Raw genomic sequence first — 23894 nt, forward strand, 5'->3', positions numbered from 1 at the left:
TTTTTCTGGCCTACTTTGTTTAAGGATGCTCATCAGTTTGTTTTAAGGTGTGATCGTTGCCAAAGAGTGGGAAATTTGACGAGAAAGGATGAGATGCCATTAAATGTGATGCTTGAAGTCGAGGTCTTTGATGTTTGAGGAATCGATTTCATGGGGCCTTTTGTCTCATCCTGCAATAATCAGTACATCTTGCTGGCAGTCGATTATGTCTCAAAATGGGTAGAAGTCAAAGCTCTACCGACAAATGATGCAAAGGCAGTGTTGAATTTTCTTCATAAGCAGATTTTCACAAGGTTTGGAACGCCTCGGGTAATCATAAGTGATGAAGGGTCGCATTTCTGCAACCGTAAGTTTGCTTCTATGATGCAGCGTTATAATCTGAATCATCGTGTTGCTATTGCCTATCATCCGCAAACAAATGGTCAAGCGGAAGTGTCTAACAGAGAGATCAAGCGCATTCTAGAGAAGGTTGTTTGTCCGTCAAGGAAGGATTGATCTTTAAAGCTTGATGAAGCTGTTTGGGCTTACAGAACAGCATACATAACTCCACTTGGTATGTCCCCGTTTCAACTGGTGTATGGTAAGGGATGTCATTTACCTACGGAGCTTGAGCATAAGGCCTATTGGGCGTTGAAAAAGTTCAACCTGGATTTAGATGCAGCTGGTAAGAAGATAATGCTTCAACTTAATGAACTTGATGAATTTCGACTCCAAGCGTACGAGAATAACAAAATGTACAAGGAAAAGGTGAAGAGGTGGCATAATAGGAAGCTACATCCTAAGTTATTCGTGCCCGGGCAACAAATTCTCTTATTCAACTCTCGTCTCCGACTTTTTATTGAAATCAAGGTGGTCTGGACCTTTTATTGTCAAAACTGTGTTTCCACATGGAGCGGTGGAGATTTTTGAGAATGATCCGGACCAAGCATTCAAGGTTAATGGTCAGCATTTGAAGCACTACTATGGGGACACGGCAAACCGAGAAGTGGTTAGTGCCGTTTTATTGTCAACTTGAGGAAGGTACTCAACGTCAAGCTAATGACGAAAAAGAAGCGCTGCGTGGGAGGCAACCCATGAATTGTTGTTACAGGAACCCTTAGAAGTTAATAACCTATCCAAAACCACAAAAAAATCAGAAAATCCGGGCTCAGAATTTTTTTTCCAGAGACCCCCTGAGCGCCCGCTCAGCATGCTGAGCGCCCGCTCAGCTTTGCTGAGCGACCGCTCAGGGGTCGACTGCCAGAATTTTTTTTTAAGTTCATTAAAAAATAAAAAAAAATCAGAAAATCAAAAAAATGAATTACAGCCCCATTACCCACGATTTCTTTTCCCATTAACCCATGATTTTATCCCTCAAACCCACTCCTAATATAATTTTAACCTAATCCATACCCTATATATACATACACTTATCCCATACATCTCCCACACACCTTCTACACTCAAACTCTCTCCCAAACACAAAAACACTATTTTCAAGAACTTTTATTCAGATTCAATGGCACCCAAGAGAGCAAGGACTATTGATAGCAGCAGCACGGTCCCTACTGCTGATTCATCGAGGGGTACTGCTGCGAGGCCTCGGTTGAATGACAGAGCTGCGGAGGAGGAGTACACTAGGGTTTTGGGGAAGCCAATTCTGAAGGAGAGGGGGTTTTTTGCCATCGGGGAGGGATGGTGAGTTGCTACCGATGATTGCAGAGAAGGGGTGGATAGCTTTCTGTGAGTCACCTGAAGCAGTACCGATGAGCGTGGTTCGCGAGTTCTATGCGAACGCGAAGGCCGAGAAGAATGGATTTTCTGTGGTCCGAGGGCTGACGGTTGATTATCACCCAGCGGCGATTCGCCGTGTGATTGGGCAGTGAGAGAGGAAGCCCGAGGAAGAGAATTGGAATGAGAAGACTGCTGAAGATTTCGACTTGGATTTGATTTGTGCTACTCTCTGTAGGCCGGGCACAGTTTGGACTTTCAAGACAGGAATTAATGAGTATCGTCAATTTCCGACGATCGCTATGAATAGGTATGCCCGTGCATGGAATGCGTTTATTTGTGCTAATATTCTGCTTTCTTCGCATGCACATGAGGTCACAGTTGAGAGAGCACAGTTGTTATGGGGAATTTTGAATGAGGAGTACTATGTGGACCTTGGTGAGTTTATCTACCAAGGAATTCTGAAGTTTTTGAGGGGAGCCAAGTACATGAACATCCCTTATGCATCCACGGTCACGAAACTTTGCCGAGCGGTGGGAGTGAACTGGCCGTCTCATGAGCAGTTGCAGTTGCCGGCCGCTCCAATTGATTCTGGGACTCTGATTGGGATGCAGGAGTGGACTGGTGGTGAGCCCGAGGAGCATGGGCTGGGTTCTTCGAGTGCTCAGGAGGGTGCTGGGATGGCTGATGCCCAGTATAGGAGGCTGTCACGGCGGATGGATGCCATGTACGAGACGCAGAGCAGGTTTGCTCAGGAGCTCACCCTTGCGTTAGAGACTGCTTTTCGGGGCCTTGGAGCTGACATCCAGTGGCCAGTTTTTGGTGAGGACTCTGCATACCCGTCGCCTGATACTCCACCCACTGAGGGTGATGATGATGATGACTCCGAGTAGGTATACCCTGTGTTCCTTTCTACTACCTTCACTGGGGACAGTGAAGATTTTAAGTTTGGGGGTGGTAGTTAAGGAATATTTTATGTGTGTGTCATATAACTGCATATTCATGATAGTTAGTTCATATAGTTGCATAATTTTTACCATATAGTTTTTTTTATTTATTTATAGCTTTATTTGTTTATCATGTCATGTAGCTCATGCATATGCCGCGATCCCTTTTGCGATGATTTACCGACTGATTTGTGATGTTGATGCGAGTGTAGTGATGACATTAAAGTGATGTTGAGTCATGTAGGTTGATATGCATGCTAGAAGCATTTGTATTTTCACTAAGACTTAAAGAATGCGTAGGGACTAGATTGTTGTTATGATCTGATTGTTTTCGAGGTTAATCTATTTATTATGCTTAGAATTTGATAATAGGTTCTTAGTGATAAAGGCACGAAAAAGAAAAAGAATGGAGTAAAAATGGAATTTGTTGCTAGTTGTGGCTAGGCGTCAAATGGCTAGTAGCCGGCTCGCATGTTATGCGAGTAGTCTAGAGTTGAGCAAGATGGAGCGAAACGCACTTGCTCAGAAATTTTGAAAAAAATAGAAAAAAAAGAAAAAAAAAGAAAAAAAAGTATGTGTTTATGCATAATTGATCACGAGTGGGCTCTTTGGTATTCGAGTTATTAAGTTCTTAGGGGACTTTGTGCCTAGTGACCTAAGGCTTTTATAGTCTGGGATCCGCTAACCTAACGCTCGCTACATGGATATCATTGTATAAGTCTTTTGTGGACATCACTCATTGCACGGTCAAATAAGCATTATTGTTGTGAATAAAAAACATGATTCCGTAATAAGCTCCATGATTCTCGTAGTGTTATAAGTCACTTTATGCCTAGAATTTTTATTCTGTGTATAATCATGTGATTGCCTTGATGAAAGTTGAGTCATAATAATTGGTCTAGTTCCGAAGCATATCTGTTAAGCATATGCACACACCACGTTTCTGGCTGTATGTTCGTTTGCATGATTTGATTGATCTTTAGTCGCCTAATTGCATTTGTTGAGATGTTGTAAGTTGGTTGGATTGGTCGTAGTAAGGGGGATCGCTGCATTTCATATAGATCGCATTCATGCATATTTTTATTTGTTTTTGAGTCTGTGACGCTTGAGGACAAGCATCGATTTAAGTTTGGGGGTGTGATAAGTGGCATTTTATACCACTTAGAACGTCTTAAAATAGCTTAAATGGGTGTCTTGAAATCAAGTATTTTGTGTATGTGATGCGTTTTTCTAGTGTTTGTGCATTTCAGGGTATTAGTTGCATTTCGGAGGAGTAATCATCAATAATTGAACAATAATTAGTCCAAGTCTCTGTGGGAACGAACTAGAAAGTATTCTATATTACTTGCGAACGCGTATACTTGCGTGTATTATTAGCGCGTGTTTTCGTCCTAACAATGTGTAGAGAAAGGTGGGGGTCTTTAACATCAGTTTTTAGCCGATGTTAAGATGTACATAGACATTGGTTTTCTTAGCAAACTGATGTATAATTAGCCCTTTTTTAATAACATATTAAAACTAGATTGTGAAAAATGGTAATTAGGAGGTTAAGAAGCACTATAAACATATAACAAGGAAGAACATTAAACTCATCGACATCAGATTCTTAAAAGAAATGATGTCTTACTTTGTATTGTACATCGGTTGCTACATAGAACCGATATTAAATATGGCATATCACATCAATTTCAATTAGGTTAGCGATGTTAAATATGACATATCATATTGGTTTCACTTAGGTTAGCGATGTGAAAGTCCCTATTTATATCATTTTTCCTGTCAAAATTGTTGTGTTTTGCTTATTTTTTGACATCAGTTAGTTAATAATTAAAAGCTATATCAGTAAAAAATAATCTTAAATGAGAACAAATATATACCAAAAAACTTATATATCATCATTCAACCAACATATTTCTATATCTAAATCTACATCAACATAAAAAACTATCTACTTACAATTACATTCCTAACCTATCTAGCTCACTAAAGCCGCATTCCCCAAGCAATTCTCTATGGATGGATATGTTGTTGAACCATAAATAGTATCAGCTGAAGCAAAGTTGGTAGCATCTCGTATAGCTCACACAAAAGCTCTAGCTTCGTCAATGACTTCATAGTTCTTGCTTTTGTGTTCCCTAGTCGCATATAGCAATATGAGTTACTAATCAGTCTAAAAGCAATACAATCGAATATTTAGCACATAGCTGAAATTAAAAAGTTATCTCTAGCCGCTATTGCTTTAAAACTTTTACAGTTGAATAAATTCTCTCACAATTTGCTCAACAGCTCGGATAATGACTAAAGTAGTTGGACCTTGATTAGGATCCATTGCTCTTAGCTCGACTAAATCAATAATTCGAAACGGGGTAATTTAAAGAGCTGTCAAGACAAGAAAAAAAAATCATTGATTAAGGCTTAGTTGTCGCTGCTAGAGTGAGAATAAAAGAATCTATCTAAAACAGCTTTACCAAATTAGCAAAGGTCGTGTCACATCAGAAAACAAGAATTACCAAGGGTCGTCTAACTGCTACAACTGAAGACATTACATGAATTCAGATGTAACCCAACCGGACAACTTATACAATTTGAACCAAGAAAACGTGGTTCCCTGTAGAATAAGGATTTAAAGAGAAGGCATTAAATTTATGGTTCTAACATGACTAAAGCTCGTGTGCAGACTATAAATCAGGAAGATTAAATTTTACTTATAAATTATAATAATAAATTGATTGCTTATAAAGTTATAATGGATAGTCCATTCCCGCCTACGTACTACCAGGAGCAGATGGTTGTTTCAGTAAAATGATGTTTAAGATCAAGAAACATAATTTTTCTGAACCAGGTTATCAACTGTAGGCAATAGTGGTAAGGAGTTGTAACATGTATTGAGTTGCAACTGTTGATCAAAATATGTTTGTAGAGCCTTTCATATCAATTACAAAAATATATAAATAATAGTGTAGCGAAGCAGTATATGAAACTTACCTTATTACGAACACTACAGAATCCGGTAAATTGGAATGTGGCTCCTAACAAATAATCAATAACACTTCCAGATAGTCCTGCTAGAGTAGAAAGGGGTATCACCAGTAGCATCAAGCATACAATTTGTTGTGAAAAACCCCATCCGAACAAAAGTCATCCCAATGATGCTTCCTGATGTAGTAGCAGCTATAAGTAAGAAATTTGATGACACTCTTGACCAGAAAAAATACTCTTATAAGCTTCAATTTGGACAAAAAAGTGATTAGAGCATATCCTAATTTATTCCACATCATCTGGATTCAAAGAGAATCCAAAAAGAGTAACCATGAGAGATGAATTAAATATGTACATATCCACACACATGTGATAAGCAATCAGACCAGCCAAGTAGGAAATAATTTCTAACAGTTACCACCTACTCACCTCATCCAGTATAATACAATCCCATTTCATGGAGTGCAAAGTAGATTTGCTGTTACAGGATCCATATTCAGCTCCTTCCGACTTGTTGGTAGAAGAACCAGCTCCAAAAGTCTTATCCTAGTTGTAATGCTTCCCTTTCTTTGAATACTCCTCCTTTCCTTCATCTACCGACTCAACACCCTTGCCTTTCTCTGATCTGTTTAGTTCGGCATTCTCACCCTTCTTCTGTTTCGACTGCTTATTAGTTCTAATAGAATTTGGACAGCAAAAATATTTCAGGTGAATAGATATCTTATGTTCATAAAATAACTTTCCACACCAAATGCATTTCTGTTTAGGTGGCATAACATTTTTCCTGTACTCGGCTTCAATAATAGAATATGTAGTAATAACAAAATCATAATCTGAGAATTCATGAAGGGTTTTGCCTTTGTTGGCTCCATGACACACTATCACCTTGTTGCTACCCCTTAAGGTAAATCAATCAATCTCATTTACCCATTGAATCACAGCAACCAGAGGACATATCACAAGGGTAGCTTTAACTTATAGCAACCCTGATCAAAATTTACAAGTGTGTCTTCCATAATGGAATCCCCAAACAACAGGTATCTGTAGATCCCAATGGTAAAGTAGATTCCTAAACAAAGTACTAGAGAAATTCGAACAGCTGAGGTCATATCTGATGCTTTCCCAAGCTCCCCTCCAATAGCATGAACTGAAATTAAATACATTTTTGCAAGTAATTTCCTCAAAGAATTAGTGTCATTTAAGAGTACTTGTTTCTATTAGTTGTAACTAACCATTGAAGTGAAAAGTGAATGCAGTGACGGTGACTGGAGATGCAGTGAAGAGGTTAAAGAAGGAGACTCGATTTTCCAACTGAGGTATGAGCTTTGGTGTATTTGTTTTTCCTTCTAATAGTGCTGAGATTGCCATTCCTGAGCATATCCCCACAAACACCAATGCTAACAGAATGGATACTGCTGAACTAAACCTTAATGATTCTTCAAAATAAAAAACAAAGAACACGGATACAGGGATTACTAAACTGGGACGTTAGCTAATGTATGTATGAGAGAGGTCTAAATTGATTATTTGTACTGACCTACTCGACGGAACATAACTAGTGGTAGTAAAATGAATATTAGAGTGAACAAAAGAGCGAAAGCTCGAATGTTCCACCAGTGGATGCCAAACCATTCTTGTAGTACTCCCAAGTGAACTGATCCATCCGGCTGGTTTCCTGATAATACATCCCATGTAAATAACATATTAAAATGTTATTAGACATTTATACACACACTCGGGTTCCATAAATAGGTAATGTAAACTCTAATGAATGGTAGGAATTTCCAGATACATGATTCTTGATGAGTAAACAGACTCTGTGAATATAACACTTGCAAGGTTACCTTAAAGTAAGTTGATTCCTATACAAAATGTTCAACATATCGTCTGTTACTCTGTGAATGTCTACCATTTTAGCACTTCTTCCCTGATAAGATGTCAAACCAACATATCGTCAGAACCATCCAAGACCTGGACAAGCATTATTTCTCTTGTCCAGTCTTATATACATACTAATATGGGCATGCTTTGCAATCCAGACCAGCATCAATGAACTTTTTAGTTGTAACATTCTCATACATTTAATTAGTTGGAACATGCAAGATATCCTATGGCACTAATTAACTGCGACTAATAACATAGAGCTTTGCAGTGATGCATTCAGAGCTCAGGAATGTAAAAGGCATCTGTCGATGTCATAACCGTCAAGTATCATCATGAATGGGCATGTACCTCTGGCATAAAAATTACAACAGGATCTAGTGTCTGAGCATCAAATTCTGAACTGTTTGGCTTTTCCAGACCCAACACCTACAAGATGCGGGAAGCAATGCAGTTAATCTTAAATCTATATTATCTTTTAGTGAACGTTCTACGTAAATAAATCTAAAAATAAAACTCTAACTTACAGATCAATCAAAATCAATAACAGAAATCTGCATTCCTAAGAAGATCCCAAGATATGGAACTTTATTTTCTCTGGCATAATTAGCAGCCAGTATCATTCCTTTCACCCCATGATCCCCAAATTCACCAGGAACCAACACACATGCTGCACTCTGAAGACATGGATAAAATAACAGTTAAGATCATTAAGAAAATATAATATTTGGGACCCTGCACAGCCACCGAAAAACACAACATTCTCCCACTAATGTCAGAACATCAATGTAATCTTCAGTTATAAGCTATAAAAATAAAATCATTTATGCAAGTACGAAATGACAACAGTAAATTCTAATTCGAATAGGCTTTCCTCCAAAAATTCGGATTCAACATGAAATTCTAAAAAATTATTATCAATACAACACCTGTTTAGTAGTAACAATAACAAAGCCACCAGCACAGCTAATATAGATCTGTAAACCCAACTTCTTTCAAGATTAACAATACATACACCAACTTTTAATGAGTAGATTAGAAGTTAATATTACCTAATCAAGCAATCCCAATTTCTTTCAACACTAACAAAGCTCTATAGACCTGTAAACAAAACTCTATTAAAATAAAAACAAAAAATTTGAAAATAAATTCAAAATAAACTTACTTTTATCACATAAATCGAGTAGACCCAGGTTCTTTCAAGATTATTTAGCACCAATCGAGCTCGATTTAGGAATTAATCGAGTTTAATTAAAGGTTTGTACAAATAGGGGTATAATTAGGTTTAGAGAGAGTGACTGGGAAGAGAGACCGTGGGAGATGAGAGATAAGAGAGACTGAGAGAAGAGAGATGAGACACTGAGAGAGAAGAGAGAATGAGAGAATGAGAAAAAGAGAGAAGAGAGAATGAGAGAGAGGGGGGAACGGTTTTGGTTAGAGGGTGGAAAATTGAGAATAAAATTTTTGGTTAGGGGGGAATTTTTTGGTGTATTAATGGGGGAAGAAAGAAGCGGGCCTTTTTTATTTTTTTTTAAAAACGATTATAGACATCGGTTGGTTAAGATACCGATGTCTTACAATACCTTTAATATCGGTTTTTAAGCGACCGATGTTAAAACTGCTTTTAACATTGGTGACATTTCTAATCGATGTTAAATGGGTGATGTTGTAGGCACTATTTCTAGTAGTGTACTCCCGCTATAGAACTCACTGCAAAATTCTATTGACTCTTCTTTGAGGTAACCTTCAGCTATAGAACCTTCTGGATAGAATCGGTTTCTTACATAACTCTTCAATATTTTATTGAAGCGTTCAAATGGAAACATCCATCTATAAAAAACCGGTCCACATAATCGCAGTTCCCTTACTAGGTGGACCATAAGATGTATCATAACATCGAAAAATGACGGAGGGAATATCTTCTCTAACTCACACATGGTCAATATCACATCTACTTGTAATCTATTCAACTTCGACACATCTACAACTTTGTTCCACAAAGAGTTGAAGAAAAAACACAATCTTATGATACTAACCCTAATATTTTTCGGAAGCACTGAACGAATGCAAACAAGTAGTAGTTGTTGGAGAAGGATATGGCAGTCATGGGACTTTAAACCATACAACTTCATATCAATCATCGATACACAGTTTCTTATATTTGAAGCATGTCCGTGTGGAAGTTTCATGCCGTACAATGATGCCAACATTGTTTTTTTCTTTCCGGGAGAGAGTATAAGGGGCAGGAGGTAGGTATGTTCTTTTCTCACCTACTCCTGGAGCTAAATCAGGTCGTATTCCCATGTCAACCAAATTAAGACGCGAGGCAAGGCTGTCTTTACTCTTGAATTTCATGTGCAGAAGTGTCCCAATTATATTATCACACACGTTCTTTTCGATGTGCATGACATCTAAACAATGTCGAACATGGTGAAACTTCCAATACTCTAACTAAAAAAAACTGACTATTTTTTCCATGGAGACTCCACCTTTTTTGGCTTCCCCTTTCCCAAAACTGAACCTAAGTTGCTGTTGTTGCCCCAACACTTTCTCTCCACTAAGTGGTTCAGGTGCACAACCAAATTCTTGCTCTCCATTAAAAGCTTTCATTTGCCTCCTATAAGGATGATAAAGATCTAAATACCGATGATGTCCTTGGTAGCTCATTTTTCTACTATGACTTAGATATTTAGCCACGGTCCGATCACCGCATACTGGACAGGCCCTATAACCCTTATTAACGCACCCCAAAAAATTTCCATATCCCGGGAAGTCATTTATTATCCACATCAAGATTGCCTTTAGAGTGAAAAAGGATTTGATATGGGCATCGTACACGTTTGGTTCACCTTCCTCCCACAATTTTTTTAAATCGTCGATCAGTGGCTGGAGATATACGTCAATATCATTACCAGGCTCTTATGGGCCAGAAATTAATGTTGTTAACATCATAAACTTCCTCTTCATGCATAACCATGGAGGAAGATTATACGTTACTAACATAACTGGCCAGCAGCTGGACCGATTATTTAATCCATTGTTGTGTGGATTTATACCATCGGCCGCTAATCCTAAACGTATATTTCTTGCCTCGCTACCAAACTCAGGCCACCTACAATCTATATTTCTCCAAGAAGAAGAATCAGAGGGGCGACGCATCTTTCCATCTTTCGATCGATTATTTGCATGCCAACTCATTAATTCAGCAGTAGATGAAGATTTAAACATTCTTTTAAATCTGGGGATTATCGGAAAATACCCTAACTTGACCATCTTTCCCAACTTTCCAGCGAGAGAGATGGCATTTGGGACACTCGGAAGAAGACTTGAGAACTGGACCCCTGTATAATACGCAGTCATTTGGACAAGCGTGGAATTTAATATACTTGAGGCCTAAATCGGTCAAGGTTTTCTTGGCTTCATACATATTAGACGGAAGCAGATTATCTTTAGGAAGAATTGATCTAATTGATTGAAGCAGATCAGTAAAAGCTTTATCGGAAACTCCAAACCTAGCCTTCCAATTATGTAATTTTAAGACCGACTCTAGTTTAGTACACTCACTTCCCTCAAACAGAGGTTGTTCCGTATCGGCAACAAACCTCTTAAAGTTATCTGACTCTTTATCGCAATCTTCCCTACTATAGGCTGCTTCACACACGTTAAATGTTTCTGAAATTGGTATGGGCTTCGAGGGAGGACAAGTACTACCAACAGATGACCTAGTACTATTAACATGGTTTTCTCCATGCCAAATCCAATCAGAATATCCTAAACTAAACCCTGATTCATAAAGGTGAACTCTGATTATATTCACAGAAAACTTTTTGAAGTTATAGCAGTGTGCACAAGGACAAGGAATTTTCTTCGGGTTTTTAGCATTTTCCTCGGCAAATATCAAGAAGTTCTCAACACTAATTTCATACTGTAGAGAATCCCTATCAGCTTTTATCCAAGACTTATCCATTTAAAACCACCTGGTATGTCACTAAATAATTCAGTATAAGGCTTATATTTATTTTATAAGTCTAATATTTATTTTATAAGTCTAACTTGATTTTAAGTATGACAACCACACATAGGGCAGACTATAAACGACATAAGAAAACTGAGAATTCATATTATACATAATGCATATTATACATTTTAATGTTATACATTTTATTATAATATAATATGAATCAATTTGTAATGCATTACGTAATTCATATTATAAATTTAATTATAGTACTAGTACTATATATTAACTAGTCATTCAATACTTAATGTATAATCACTATATAATTAACTATAATTAATCATAGTATAATAGTCAGATCACGGATGCAGATTATCAAATTATAAATGTACTATTTTCAACTAAAAACTTGCATACACAATGACTAAATTAAGAACACGAAACTGAGATTTCACACCACACATTTGCATACAAAATTCAGAACATGACTATATTTAAATATAACATACTAATACCCAAATGAATTCTCCTGCACATAATTGCAAACAAAACAAAACTGAGATTTCATATTATACATAATGCATATTGTACACACACATAGATCAACATAAGAACCAACTACATAACACATAGACAAAAAAAATACTATCAAAACTAACAAAACAAATCAAATATATAAGCGTACAAAACAGAGTTGGAAAAGAAAACTCACCGAAGATCGAAAAATCAAACAGCACTAATGTCCTGCAAAAATAAATCACAACATTACAAACAAATGAAAACCTAATTTACAAAAATAAAAAAAAACAAATAAAAATACAAATGTACAACCAAAAACACCCAAATTACCTAAAGCTTTAAATCTTTTTCTCAGATTAGGTCCTGTATACAACACGAAGAAAAGTATTAGCAACAAGTTTAGACACTAAATTAATAAAAAATAAGGGTTTCGAATTAGAAAAAACCCCAATTTACAAAATTAGGGTTTTGAATTCAAAAATCCTCAACTTTTAAAACTGGTCTTCATGCAGAGAAGACCAGTTCGATTCAAGTAGATACAACACTTACCGAAGTAGAGAGGTTAACTGAAAGAGGCTCAACGGAGAGATTGAGAGCGGAGAGAGGTTCAGAGAGAGAGAGAGGTTCCAGAGATAGGTTCGAGAGAGAGAGATGTTCGAGAGAGAGAGAGGTTCGAGAGATTGTGATGGTGAGATGATGGACGGAGTTCAGAGAGATTCTGAGGGGAGAGAGGTTCGATCGAGAGAGAGAGGGGTTCGAGAGAGAGAGAGGGGTTCGAGAGAGAGAGAGAGGGGTTCGAGAGAGAGAGAGAGAGAGAGAGGGGTTCGAGAGAGAGAGAACATTTTTCTATTTTTTAGTTTTTAGTTTTGATTTTTGATTTTTGATTTTTTTATTTTGATTTTGTGTCGGAAGATTGATTTGGGGGGAACCAAAATTTGGTTAAGGGGGGAGAATTTTGGGATTGGGGGGAATTTTGAACTAAAACTGAATGAAAATTTGACTAAGGGGGGAAAGAAAAGGTGGGCGCGAAATTATTTTTTTTGGTGAATTTTAGACATCGGTTTAATTATAACCGATGTCTACAAAGAACAAAGACATTACAAAAACATGGGGTGATATCAATACTTCTTTTAACAACAGTGACAAAGTTAACCGATGTCTAATGTGTGATGTCTATTGACATTATTCTTGTAGTGAGTCTTCCAGAAGGATGTCAAGAGTGCATTTCTCAATGGAGAACTTGAAGAGGAAGTCTTTATTGAACAGTCACCAGAATTTGTGGATCCTAAACATCTTGACTATGTTTATAGACTTGATAAAGCACTCTATGGACTGAAGTAAGCACCTAGAGCATGGTATGAAACCCTTGCTCAGTTTCTACTTGAAAGTGGATTCAAAAGAGGTATAATAGATAAAACTTTATTTTATTTGAATAAAGGTAAAGATTTGCTTTTAGTTCAAATTTATGTGGATGATATCATTTTTGGATCAACTAATCAAATACTGTGTGATATTTTTTTAAAGTTGATGCAATCAATATCAAATGAGTATGATGGGAGAGATGAGCTATTTCTTGGATTTGCAAATTAAACTGAATGATAATGGCATCTATATTAATTAGTCTAAGTTTACAAGGAACATATCGAAGAGGTTTAATATGCAAGAAAGTGCAACTACAAGAACTCCTATGGCAACTGCTACAAAACTTGATCCTCATGAAGGTACAACAGTTGATGTCACAAGCTACAGAGGTATGATTGGTTCTCTTTTATACCTAACTGCTAGTAGGCGAGACATTATATTTGCCACTTGTTTGTGTGCAAGATTTCAGGCAAATCCAAGGGAGCCACACCTAATTGCAGTAAAGAGAATTTTCAGATACCTCATGTGTATTGTTTCACTTGGTCTCTAATATGCAAGGGAAGCTGATTTTAAATTATGTGGTTATTCAGATGCTGATTTTGCTGGATGCAAAATAGATAGGAAGAGTACATCTGGGAGCTGTCAGTTTTTGGGAGGCAGATTAGTCTCATGGTTCAACAAGAAGCAGAAATCTATTTCTACATTGACTACTGAGGCTGAATATATTGCAGCTGGGAGTTGCTGTACTCAGTTGTTATGGATGAGAAATCAGCTCATGGACTATGGATTACCATTTTCAAAAATTCCTATTTATTGTGATAATCAAAGTGCTATTGCTATGACAGGAAATCCGGTGCAACACTCTCTCACTAAACATATCAGCATCAGATATCACTTTATAAGAGAACATGTTATGGAAGGAACAATTGAGCTTTATTTCGTTTCTACTGATCAGCAGTTGGATGATATCTTCACAAAGCCATTAACCAGAAGCAACATTTACAAAGCTTGTCAATGAACTTGGTATGGTTAGTTGGGACAAATAAACTCCTTTCAATTTATATTTGATCAAATCCTGATGTATATTGATCAAATCCTGATATGTCCTAAATGTTGTTCTAGATATTAAGCCAAGAATATTTGATGTATTTTAATATATGCATGATGAATTGAGTGAATTTATTTGCTAATTATGAATGTATGAATAAATATATCATTGTCATCATTACAAATCAGTCCAGGGAGACGCGCCTTAACAAGACATCTTTTGGTTAAATCATTAAGTTAACTCAACACTTAATAATTGATCAGTCCCCTAGTCCTTTGATATTCGTTTGGTTATTTAAACCATCATCTCTATTCAATTCATTCATCTCCACTCAAACACAAAACTCACTCCTTACCATTGTTACTCATATCTCTTTCTTATCAAACATGGCGCATTTCACCTGGTTTTACAACCATTTCACCAATATTTAGACTATCTTTAATAATGAAATGCAAACTCCATATCACATCAATGCCATCTCAAACGACACCTGAATTTAACTTCCAGAAGTCATCAAAAATGATCTTCTGGGATTTCAAAAAGATCTTCATCTCCACACTCTTCAACAGCAAGAAAGAGTCATTCATCTTGCTATTCTCTTTGTTGTAAGTAGGAAGAAGCACTGAACATCCTCCAACCGTTTCTCTTCACCATCAGCTTTGTCAGGCTTCTTAGAACAAGGATGTTGATGTTCTTTTTAGACTAAGACTATCTTGTAATTTCTTTTGCATGTAATTCACAAATTTCATGAAATGTACTCATCTGATATATTAATGAAATTTCTTTTGATTACAAGTTTTAGTCAATGCTTATTTAGATATGTATGCATGTGAATGTTCTTAATTGAAGTCTGTTAATCTTTATATCATCCACTTAAAATGTATACTTTGATGATTGTTTTGATTAAAATTGTGGTTTGCTAATAATTTCTGATGCTTTGACAAACAACTGTTGAATTTGAATCGACATATCCCGATTCTGTCAAATCCTGACAGAAAAGAGGTCTCAAACACTGATGACAGGTCAGCACGTTCTAATTCAGATTATTAGTCTTAATTAATTTCTGAGTAGTTTTATTGCTACAATTAAGTGTCTCACTTAATTAATGGTCAATGGTGGATTATCTGATAAATAAATTTCTACAATTGTGTCTTGACAAATCTGCATATATTTTATTTTTCATTCCGAAATTTACTCTACCGTCAAATACTATTACTCAGTAATTGTTACCTGTCCGAAGTCAAATTCACTAAATTACCTTCTTCATATGAATGTGTTATACGTACTCCAGAGTAGCAAATCTATAAAACCACAAGAACTTCTGTGACACAATTCATCATACATGTGACGCCCTCTAAACCCGGGGTCTAGATTTGGGGGTCACTAGCCAATAAACCATAATAAAATAATCACAACGGAATAATATAATAAATATGACCCCTTGCATGCACTGGATCGATCACAGGTTATAGTATGTAACAGGCACTAATACAAACCAACTGTTATTACAAACCATAAGTCTAATTAGTTTTACAGATTATTCAAATTTTATTACAAACCTCTGGACTTATTCAAGCGTCCCAAAATAGTCTACTTGTTAAACACACCCGACTATCTACAAGCACTCGACTTCTGATCAAACTTGGAACTCAAGCCTGCTCTGGCTTAGCTGAAAGATTAGATTGATAAACAAGTATGAGCGAAAGAAATGCTCAGCAAGCAGTATAAAATGTGCTTGAAATGATAAACCACTTTTTGATAATAACTGAACAACAGGATAAAATCAGTAATATTTGATCAATAATAAAAGCTTCACAAGCTATCAGCAATAAACGATAATTTTTAGATTGGAATCTAACTCCGACGGACGTACTATCACATGTTGATCAGCCCGTGTGATAGCACTGGTTCATGATTCATAGAAACATGCCCCCAAAAACACGAGTACTCAAATAAAAAAGGTAATATACCTGCCTGTGGCAAAAATGGTATCATAATATTTCATATAACACATAGAAATAGCCCTCCGCTGGACCGTCCGTCCCGGTCACTTACGCATTCATCCAATCCATAAAACATTTTGATCAAAGGAGCCGAACCAAACGACATCCTTAACAATATAACTCCCCATTTCTCATGGTCCAGAGCTATCTCAACAATCAATGGCGAAATAACTAGAACAATTAGTTATTCGCTAATCTCAATTCAATGTTCCACTATATAGAGTAATTTATAGCGAAATATAAAACGTTTAACTATTCTGAACTTAGAATAGTATGGATATTGAAAGAATAAAGTTCAGAGTCAATATCACTTGAATGATAAATGAAGATATAAATATTTGCATAATATGATTCGAAATAAACGTCACTTGAACGATAAGTGAAGTTAGGGGTACTTGCCCGGTATGCTTGATAACCTCTTACTATAATTCTGCTTATAGCTGCTGGCTACTATCTCCGTCTAACACTTGACCGCACTCCTTGCTACTCGATTCTATAAATACAAGGATTATCTTAATTGACAGAACCCAACTCAATCGACGTAACTATACGTCTTGACCTCTACCCAATCGTTTATAACTAAGCATGGCATTTTAAAACTGTAAACAGATAGCATGCATATCACATAGCACGTAATCATGGTATTCGTATAACACGTAATCACTTATTTCATGTAACACATAAGTCAGATCATTAAAAGATATGACTCTGTGCGTTTAGAATTAAAATTAGGTCAATATTAGCGTTTATCGATCAGATACCGGCTCAAAAGGACTAACAATTCAATTAGCATTGCAATACAAAAGAAATTAGGTTTCAAAAGTATTTTTATTGAAAGCATAATGTTCTTCTGAGTCTATACACGTTCGTTTCGTATTAATCGGACGAACGGTTTAATTATTGCGAATAAAATAAGGATTAAATAGAATTAAATCAATTAATAATAATATTAATTGACTTTTAAATACCAAAATATGATTTTTAAAAGTTTTAAAAAATAATTTTTAGAAATTATTTGAATTAATTATAAATAATTTACATTTATTTAACTATTTATAAATGAAATTAATTGATTAAATAATTTTAATCAATTAATTAAATTCATAAGTAATTAAATAAAATAAATTATAAATAATTAAATCAAATTAGATTTTTGAAAATAATAAAAGAATTTTTTTTAGGAATTTAAAATAATTAAGTAAATAATTTTTAGAATTTAAGATAATAAATAAATGATTTTTGAAAATCAAATAAATGATTTTGGAAATAATAAAATAATTTTTGAAATAAACTTAAAATCTGGAAAATGTAAAAACAGAATTCAGGAAACAGAAATGGGGTATTCAAGATTGAAACTGTGTCGGGTTAAAATAAAACGGGTCGGGAGTTGGGTCAGCCAAGAACAGGGACGAACTTGCCGGAATTCTACCCAGATTCCGGCCGGCCACAACAACTCTGGCGACACCTTAATGGGGCTAAAACGGCTCCGATTTGCTCGCTTCTTAACTGGGTATCACTCCATTTGAACACAGAAATTCAGAAACAAACACAGCTACCACAAACGATGCCTAATGCATCGATTCCAGCAACACCAATCAAAAATCCGGTGAAAGCTCGAAGCTTTCCGGCCAAGAACCTAAATGCCTCGATTCCTAACCAAACACAATGATTCCAGTGTCAAAATTATGCCAACAACGATTACAACCTATTCAAGTGATCAATTCTTACAACTAAAACAAGAATATCACAGAAGTTCAAAAACAAAAACATGTTCAAAACTAAAACTTGACTAACACAAAATCAAAATAGAACGGTGTAAGTTTTTGCAGTAATCAACTCCCCTAATCGTATTAAAACTCTTTGTAACAACAAAATCAATCAACACCTTCTAGAAATCCCAGAAATTCGAACTCAAGTTCATGAATATGAAAAATCGAATTTACACTTAGATTACCTTCAGCTAATAAAGTTGATATCAAAATGTAGAGCTCGATGAGAGCTTTGATTCGGTTACTCGAACTTCAAAAACGGAATTCAGAATCATAGGAAACTAGTGGATTGATCTTTAGAGATTCAAGAACACACCCACACCCCCTTTTCTATTTTCTGAATTTTTTATATATTTTTAGAAAATTTTGAAAATAAAATGAATAAAATAAATATAACCTGGTATTTATATTTTTACAAAAAATTATACCCCAAAATAAATTAAGGGTGTTTTTATCCCCTAATTATAATAATTGGGGTCCCAAAATAATAATTATGGGGAAAATTTTAAAACAATAAAATACAAAATTAGTGTCAAAATTCCCCAAAAATTGTGAAAACATCAAAAATACAAAAATAAAGGGTATTTGAAATACAAATAATTTTATAAAAATAAAAACACGGATTTTGTGGGGTTTGACGTCCCGGTGGGGTCCCGGTCCGCTAATTTTTGGAAAACAAAGGGATACTTAAATTAACAGAAAACCCCGAATACGCTTAAAATACATTCCATTGCACATAAACGAGATAGAACATGTACATTGATAAAGATGTAATTAAATACGGGTCCAAATTACAGACTGATTCATATAATTGCAGTTTTAACACATTATTCAATCGAAAAATTTTCTGGCCCGCACGGAAACACACATAACAGCTATAACATCTAATATCATGACAATTATCACTTTAAATTTATAAAAGACATACTATTTATTTGTTTAACATATATAATATTCACATAATTTTCCCGGATATTACAATACACATAGCTTTATTGTTCACATCTCAATTATACTCTCCCTCACAAGCTATACACATCACGTCTAAAGTTTCACCACTCTTCAGCCAAACCACAACCATTCATAGAAATACTTTTGGTACTAACAATTACTTGGCTCTGCTTACACATCAACAACTACCATCATCTTTTCATGATATTCAGGATTTTCTACTCCAATGTCCAATTGGGTATGCTCTTATAAATCCTATCAAGGTATCATACAGGGCTGTAATGCAAGTGTGGAATACATCTTTGGTTAATGCAACAAATACTGGCTTTTCATTTGAGTATAAGAGCCACAGGTATGAGGTTGATGCTGATGTTTTGCTTCAAGCCTTGAGATTGCCTACACTTGATGGTGCTCCTGATAATCATACCACTGAGCAGCTGTTTGATATGCTAAGGACTTTAGGCTATCAAGGAGAAATCACAACCATTGGAAAACTGGCAAGGACTAAACTGAAAAGAGAATGGAACTTTTTCTTTGATTGCATCAGTAGGTGTTTCTTGAACAAAACAACAAATTTTGATGCTCTTCCATCCGCTTCTCTGAAAATTGTGTACTCTCTTCTTTACTCTGGTAATTTTGATTATGGTAATACTATACTACAATTCATAATTGCTAGGAGAGCAGATGCATCAGGGTTGATAGGGTATACTAGATTTCTACAACTGATTTTCAATTTTCTATGCCCTAATGCTATTTTTGATGATGATGAATTACTTCCTGTTTTTCAAATTTCTGAAAAAGCAATCACTGATCATATCAAAAGGGATGAAAAGAATAAATTTTTAGGACCTCCCTATCTGCCTAGAGAGGTCAGGCAATTTCTGTTAAGAAATAGACCTACTCTTACACAAGTGCCTGCAAAGTCTGATGCTAGCACCTCTGTCACAGTTTCTGATGCTAAGAATCAAGAAACCACCCATCTTGTTTCTAACCCAAGCATTTTTTCTGTTAAATATATTTGATAATGTCATGACTAATATGATTTATGTTTAGTTTTCAGATCTTACTTAAACAGGACAAATCAGTACTTAACTGAAATCAGCACTTATACAGAAGTCAGAACTTAAGTCATCAGTACTTAAGGTTCAGGAGATATTTATCAGATGATAATATCAGGACTTAAAGGAAACGTTCAGATAAGGAAGGTGGCTGATTGATTGAAGAGAAGATCGAGACAAACATAAGAAGAGATATGCATGAAGAAGGAATTCTATGAAGAATAGAATACTTGGAAGAAAGAAATATCTGATTGATATATTTTAGGAAGCAGAATTATATTCCATATCAATTAGCGATTATCTTGTAACTGTGTAGTATATAAACACAGACATAGGGTTTACACTATAAGTGTTATCATTATCGAGAATATTATTCATTGTAAACCTAGCAGCTCTCGTGATATTTATTCATCACTGAGAGATGACAGTTCCGTATTGTAACAGAGTTTATTGCTTTGAATAAAGTCTGTTTTTCTGTTACTTGTGTTATTAGAATTCGATTTGATTGTACTATACACTGTATTCAACCCCCTTCTACAGTGTGTGTGACCTAACAAGTGGTATCAGAGCCTATCTGTTAACACACAAACAGTTTAAGATCCAAAAACAATCATGTCTGAAGTAGAAACTCCAACTAAGCCAACCAAAACTGAAGAACCTCCAAAGACACAAATCCATAGTCGATATGAGGCTATTAGAGTTCCCATATTGAAACCGTCTGAATATCCCATATGGAAGGTGAGGATGACTATGTTTCTGGAAGCTACAGATCCAGAATATCTTGACAGAATCAAGGAAGGACCTCACAATCCAACAAAACTCGTTGTTGCAGTTGCAGGTGAAGCAGCAAAGTCTGTACCAAAGGAGAAGAGTGATTATACTGCTGAAGATATCGCATCAATTGCTAAGGATGCTAAGGTACGACACTTACTACATAGTGCCATTGATAATGTAATGTCAAACAGGGTAATAAACTGTAAAACTGCAAAGGAGATATGGCATGCCTTGGAAACAAGATGTCAGGGAACTGATTCGATTAAGAAGAACAGGAAGACAATACTCACTCAAAAGTATAAATACCTTGACTCAAAGGCTAATGAGTCATTGACTGATTTATATGATAGATTTGTCAAACTCTTGAATGATTTGTCACTGGTTGATAAGGAGTATGATCTTGAAGATTTAAACCTTAAATTCCTGTTAGCTCTTCCTGAAAGCTGGGATTTGAGGGAAACAACTATAAGAGATAACTATAATCTTGATGAAACGACTCTTGATGAAATCTATGGGATGCTCAAGACTCATGAACTTGAGATGGAACAAAGAAGCAAGAGGAAATGAGGAAAGTCAAGGACAGTTGCTCTTAAGGCTGAAGAAGAATCTCCCAAGGCAGCCACCTCAAGGAAAGGCAAGGGTAAAGCGCTCTTCACAAAGTCTGATACTGAGTCATCAAGTTCTGATAGTGATGGTTACTCAAAAACTGAAAGCTCGCCTGAGATGGATGCTGATGAAGAGATGATGAAGCTGTGTGCTCTTATGGTGAAAGGAATCACAAGGATTGCATACAGGAAGTTCAGGAAGGGAAAAAAGTTTTCAAGGAAAGGTGCAAGTTCTGATAAGAAGAATTTCAGAAAATCTGAAGGCAAAGGAGGGAAGTCTGACAGAGGAGATTACACAAATGTCAAATGCTACAACTGTTGTGAGAAAGGCCATATATCTCCTGATTGCAAGAAAGTGAAGAGTGACAAAGGCAAGGCTCTTGTCACAAAGAAGAAAAGCTGGACAGACACCTCAGATTCTGAAAGTGAGGAGAACTATGCCTTGATGGTAAATGCTAAAAGCAGTACTAAAGCTGCTGAGTTAGAGGTACCTCAAATTACTTATGCCTTTCATACTGATGATATTAATGAGTTGAGAAGATATCTTAAAACCATGTTCATTAGCTATAGAGATCAAACTTTAACATGTGAAAGATTAACTTCTGAAAATCTAGCTTGTAAGAAGAGGAATGATTATTTAGAAAAAGAGTTAGTCATGTTCCATCAAACTCAGAAAGATAGAGATGATGCTTTCTATGTTAGGGATGAAGTACTTAAAATGAATGAATCTCTAAAAGCTGAGTTAGAAAAGGAAAGAGAGATTATTAGGACTTGGACTAACTCTGGCAGAACAACTCATAATTTGTTAAGTAGTGGAAACTGGAAAGAGGGCTTAGGTTATGGAGATGATAAGAATGATAAAGGAACTGTAGATATTAAGCCTATAGTTGTTAAACAAAATCCAAAGTTAAAACCTGTTAAGTTTGTAATTGTAAAGTCTGATACTGAGAAATCAGAAGTTAAAGATGAAGTAACTTCTGACAAACTAAAACAGGAAAAGACAACGGAAGTTAACATAGGCTTAATGACAAAGAAGCAGCTTAAGCATAAGCTGAAAGATGTTAAGAATGCAGACAAGGTAAAATCACCTAGAAAAAATAGGAATGGAAAGGAAGGTGTAAATAAAAGCAATGATTATAAACCTGTTCCTAATGCTCCTAGAAAAACATGTCATAACTGTGGAAGTTCTAACCATCTGGCTTCTTTTTGCAGGAAGAATAAGAACATAAACTCCTTACCTTCAAAGTCAGGAGTTAAGAGTCAGTCTGTTAGATATAAACCACAAAATCCTTGTTTTCATTGTGGTAGTTTATGGCATTCCATTTATACTTGTAAGGAATATCATAGTTTGTACTATGATTATTATCAAATAAAACCTTCTTTAAAGAAAGTTAGCATTGTTCCTTCTAGTGTAAGTTCTGATTCAAAGTCTGATAGTGTAAATTCTGATAAGAAAAATGTTAACATAAACTCTGATGCTAAATCCGCTGCAAATGTTAACAAACTTAATAAGGCCAAAGGATCCAAGAAAGTCTGGGTCCTTAAAACTAATCATTAGTGGTCTTTGTGATTGCAGGGCAACAGGAAAAACATCCTAGTTCTGGACAGTGGATGTTCAGGACATATGACTAGAAATAAAGCCCTGTCATCAGACTTTGTGGAGAAGGCTGGCCCAAGTGTTTCTTATGGAGATGGAAACATTGGAAAAATATTGAGATATGGCAATATCAATCTTGGGAATGTCATCATTAAAGAAGTAGCTCTGGTCTCAGGACTTAAACATAATGTGCTGAGTGTTAGTCAAATCTGTGACAGAGGTTAACATGTGGATTTCTTTGAAGAACACTGTGAAGTTGTAAGTAAATCTACAGGCAAAGTTGTTCTGAAAGGATACAGGCATGGTAACATTTATGAAGCCAAGCTTTCAACAAGTACTGATGGTTCTGCAATCTGTCTGATGAGTAGAGCATCAATTGAAGAAAGCTGGAACTGGCATAAGAAACTCTCTCACTTAAATTTCAACAATATAAATGAACTAGTCAAGAAAGATCTTGTGAGAGGACTGCCAAAGTCAGTATTTGCTCCTGATGGCCTTTGTGATTCTTGTCAGAAGGCTAAACAAAGGAAATCTTCATTTAAGAGCAAGACTGAATCCTCAATTCTTGAGCCTTATCACCTACTACATGTTGATCTATTTGGTCCAGTGAATGTCATGTCTATTGCAAAGAAGAAATATGCTATGGTCATAGTGGATGAGTTCACCAGATACACATGGGTGTATTTCTTGCACACAAAAGTGAAACTGCATCTATCTTGATTGATCATGTCAA

General features: G+C 35.8%; 1 long non-coding RNA gene across 7 annotated transcripts; it reads right to left on the minus strand.

The window, feature by feature from the left end:
• Positions 1 to 4500: 4500 nt before the first annotated feature.
• On the minus strand, positions 4501 to 8974 carry LOC141672628 (uncharacterized). Of its 7 annotated transcripts, none has more exons than XR_012555627.1 (11): positions 8683 to 8974; positions 8570 to 8618; positions 8045 to 8194; positions 7869 to 7946; positions 7481 to 7563; positions 7174 to 7311; positions 6066 to 7072; positions 5643 to 5813; positions 5168 to 5265; positions 4930 to 5036; positions 4501 to 4792 (listed from the first exon to the last, which is right to left on the minus strand). It is a non-coding gene; the product is annotated as an uncharacterized LOC141672628 (long non-coding RNA). The 7 variants fall into 7 exon arrangements; XR_012555626.1 differs by having other exon boundaries at positions 5126 to 5265; XR_012555624.1 differs by lacking the exons at positions 4930 to 5036; positions 5168 to 5265 and having other exon boundaries at positions 6066 to 6783; positions 6869 to 7072; positions 8683 to 8973.
• Between the last annotated feature and the right edge of the window lie 14920 nt (positions 8975 to 23894).

This window comes from Apium graveolens, chromosome 7 (assembly GCF_009905375.1).
Source record: "Apium graveolens cultivar Ventura chromosome 7, ASM990537v1, whole genome shotgun sequence".
Taxonomy (NCBI): domain Eukaryota; kingdom Viridiplantae; phylum Streptophyta; class Magnoliopsida; order Apiales; family Apiaceae; genus Apium; species Apium graveolens.